Here is a 4,599-nt window from a genome sequence, read left to right on the forward strand (position 1 = left end):
TCTTGAACCTCAGAGAACTCTTGAAACCTATTTAAAACCTTTGGCATGGAGAGGTCTGCAATTTTGCATAGATCTTTGTGAACTACTTTGTTACGAAGCCACCATAAATGTTCTAGAATAATAGTGCTACAACAGAAAAGCCGATCCTTGTCCTCTAGGTGGACTAGAAGAACACCCACCGGTTCCACTAGGCACTTTAGGAACTCTAAAAGCTCAATACAGTCCATATTCTCCCATCTAATCCACCGAGGGCTAGCAAACCACAACCTTTTCACTACTTCACAATGGAAAAAGAGATGCACTTTGTTTTCAGGACTCATGTAGCCATGCATGCAATTTACACACTCAATATCCACCCCTCTAGAAACTAAGTTGGAAAACATAGGGAGACCAAAACTAGCAAGTTTCTAGATGAAAAACTTTGACCTTTCATGAATTTGACTCTCCCACAAAAACTCCCACCAAGCCTGATCAATGTCTGCATCATCCTCTTCCATTTTCTAGACCGTTTTAACAAAGAAGGCCTCAAAATTTGAACCTGTCCAAATAAGCTTGTCATTTATAAAATTATCAGCCCAGAACATTCCCTTAATATTATCCACTGTTTCTTGATCGAAAAGGTTGGACAGGTAGCTTCCATTCCACTTCCCGTTGTGGAGCTTCAAAGAACTGACCATACCATAGAAATCTGAAGTGAAGTAGTCCTTCAGCCTAGGCAAACAATTTAGGTTGTTTTGGACCCAATGGTCCTCCCAAATATTCACAGTATCCCTCTTCCCAACTATTAAACAAAGGCCTTTAGAAAGAAGTGATATTGTTTTAAGAATCCCAGACCATAACCATGAACTTTTGCTGCTTTTCCTACTCTTCATGAAGGTGATGTGAGGAAAATATTTGGCCTTGAGGGTCTTCACCCAAAGGCTGTTTTGATTAGTAGATAAGGACCACCCCAACTTAGCAATCAATGCTATGTTAAACCTCCCAATTCATTTGATCCCAAAACCTACTCTAGGTTTCTTCTGACACACCTTTGTCCACGCAATAGGGGTGAAACCTCTAGATGTCTTAGAATTGTTCTTCCACGGGAAAGCTTTTTAAAGTTGTCACACCATTGTTTTGGCAAAAGGAATGTGGATATTGTGTACACTGGAATAGAAGTAGCCACATGCTTTAAGAGAGTAACCCTTCCTACCTGAGAGAGTAATTTGGCCTTCCACCCTTGGAATCTAGCCTCCACCTTCTGTCTGAAATCTTCAAAGGATGATAACTTATTTTTCTCCACTAAAAGAGAAATCCCCAGGTGTTTAGCCCTTTTGTCGAGCTCCTTCATACCTAAATAGCTCTTAATCACTGCTTTTGACCTTTTGTGAACGCTCCTTAAGAAATTTTTCAAAATTAATAACCTGACTCGTCCATTTGTAGTAAACGCTGAGGCATTTAAGGACGTTCCTGACCTCCTTTACATTAGCCCTGCAAAAAATAAGAACATCATCTGCAAACAGGAGGTGAGAGATTGAGGGGGCAGTTCTTCCTAGCTTGATTCCATTAAACTTTCGGTCTCCCTCCCAACTAGTTAACATCCTAGAAAGAAGCTCTAACATTATTATAAATAGAAAAGGGGATAAAGGATCCCCTTGTCTTAGACTTTTTTCTATGGAAAATTTTCCAAAAATGCTGCCATTCAAAAGGAGCTCCATGGAGGCTGGAGAGATGCTTAAGAATTAATTTCACGCATCTGTCAGGAAAACCAAAAAGGGTTAGAATTCGAGTAAGGACAACCCAATCTACTTTATCGTATGCATTTCGCATATCCAATTTGATGCCTACAATCCTTCTAATTCCCTTTTTCCGATTCATAGAGTGAACCACTTCGCTGGCAAGGATCGCATTTTCTTTAATTAACTGAGTAGGCACGAAAGCAAATTGGTTTGGAGAAATTAAGTTAACCAAAAAAGGTTTTAACTAGTCAACAATAATTTTGGAGATTAGCTTGTATACCGTATTACATAGATTGATCGGGCGGAGATGCTTAAATTCCAAGACACCATTTAGTTTCGAGATGAGAACAACAAAAGTCTTATTCTTATTTATGTCTCTCAGAAGAATTCTAGAACGGAATACATTTTGGACCATCTTCACAATATCTGAACCGACAATACTCCAGTATTTTTGGAAGAACAAGGCTGGCATACCGTCTGGTCCGAGGGCTTTTATAGGGTGCATACTCTTTAAGGCATTCCAGATTTCTGTCTCAGCAGGAATAGTTCCCAGCCGATCAGCATCCTCCCTAGAGACAACAACAGGGATAAACGTTTGGAGACTTTCACTCCTTCTTAATGGCTCCACCTTGTATGGAATCGAGAATTCCTTTATAAGAAAAGATCCAATTTCCTCTTGTGAATCCAGCCAGGCTCCATTTGAATCTTGCTCTGGGTTGAGAATCTTCCTGCTATTAAAAATCGTTGATGCATGAAAGAACTTCAAGTTTCTATCACCAGCAGATAGCCATAATTCTCTGGATTTCTACCTCCATACAAGTTCCAGTCTTTTCCTCCATTCATTTAACTCTCTTTGGACTTTTCTCTCTTCGGCCAGAAATTCTTCCGAGGGTCTTTGTCCTTGAAGCCACTGTATTCTATTTTCAAGCTCCAACACTCGAGAGTGGCAGAAACCAAAAACATTCTTATTCCATCGCCTAAGGGCCAAAGCTGTACTGTGTAATTTATATCTTACTGAAGAAGCTCTAACGCCAATATCTCCATTCTTCCAAGCTTCATTAACCACTTCTTTACACAGAGGGTCTCTGGTCCAAGCTTCCAAGAATCTGAAAGGTCTACCATGGGGAAGATCGTCCAAATACAACTTAAGTTGGATAGGGACATGGTCTGAAGAGGCATTTAAGAGGTGCAAAACCCCTGCTTGATCAAAATAAAGTCTCCACTCCGAACTAACCAGCACCTTATCTAAGCGTTCTCTAATGTTGGCCTACCCTCCCCTTCTAATGCACCAGGTTAAAAAGTTGCCAATATAACCAATGTCCAGAGCACCAACATCAAAAATGAAATTCATGAGGAAGAAGTTTGATTTGGCCGAGACCTTCCTTCCTCCTAATTTTTCTCCTTGGTCAACTATATCATTGAAGTCCCCTATGCAAACCCAAGAAGGTAGGCCTACTTTAACTTTTGAAGATAGATCTTCCCAAAATTCCTTCCTTAGAGAGCTATCAGTGGGGCAATGGCAAAACCACAACATCCAATTTTCTTTGGCCGCTGAATCAACAAGAACTCCAATAATCCACTTAGAAGCCGAAATCACTATCCAACTCCAAGTATTATCCTAAAACATCGCCAAACCATCTTTTCTGTTATCCTCATTAACCACATAACAATTCTGAAAATTCAGAATTTTACCAATTTTTTCCAACCTTTCGTTATGTGTCTTAGTTTCACACAAGAAAAGACCATTGGGAGAGTGTTTTTTAACAAGGCCACAGAGGCCACGAACCGCCAAGGAACTCCCCAAGCCTTGCAGTTTCAAGCTGTGATGTTCATTTAGGGGGGGGGGGGGGGGGGTAACAATTGGCCCGCCTCCTCGGCCTTTGAGTGCTTAAAGATTTCAAAGCTTCTCTCTTCTTCCCTCACTGATTTCACCCATCCTTCACCCGCACCCAAACCTCGAGCAAGTGTCTTTAGTCTTACTTTGGGAGAGACAGTGTTAGATCTAATTGTAACTCCAATAAATTCCAAGTCTTTAAAAGCCACTCCTTCGGGCCCAACCTCACTAAGATCTTTTAGGCCCGCTTATGCAATAGCAAGTGTAGAGCTATGAGTTGGGCTTTCACAACATGTATTTTGACCCAACATGGAGTCAACAGCTTCAATAAGCTTTTCACCGTAGCCTTCTTTATCCATTGACTGAAATAGGGTATCTTTAGGTGTTTCTAAATGGGCTTCTAATGAGGGAAAACTGTCCAGGTCCAATTTGTAGCACTTAGAGGGGTTACGAACCTTAAGGAATTTGAACTTTCTTTTTTGGCCCACATTCTTCCTTCCTTCTCCCCCTTTACTACTCCCAGCTTCAAATTTGGAAAAAAGCAAAATTCATGATGCTAGAATGATTAGGGTATTGAGACACCTTGGAAGCAGTTGCAAGAGGACCTCTGTTTGAATCTTTACCTACTCTCTCGCTAGGTTCAACTATGGAGGTGACAGATGAAACTTGCCTCGGCTTATCAGAAGTATGGCTATGAGTGGACAGATTAACACAATCAGGCCTACCAAATATAGCCTTTTCCTGGGCCCTATAGCTAGGGGAAATCATGAAATCTAGCCCCTTTCTTGGGGAACCATTTCCTTATTGGTGCGTGTGGATCCTAGTTGCTGAAGGCACCCTTGGCGGTGCTGGAAACTTCATGGAGTGATGCAATTTTCTTGAACCTTCAACATCGGCTTCTAGCTCTTCATTTGTGAAAGAATCAAAAAAATCATTCTTGGGATTTTCATCTCTTCGCAGAAAGCTGCCTTCGCTCACCATCGAGAAAGCTCCTGCCTCCACCCTCAACCAGGCTTCATAGACTTCTCCATTTTCATCAGAAGAAAC

This window comes from Ziziphus jujuba, chromosome 9 (genome assembly GCF_031755915.1).
Source record: "Ziziphus jujuba cultivar Dongzao chromosome 9, ASM3175591v1".
Classification (NCBI taxonomy): domain Eukaryota; kingdom Viridiplantae; phylum Streptophyta; class Magnoliopsida; order Rosales; family Rhamnaceae; genus Ziziphus; species Ziziphus jujuba.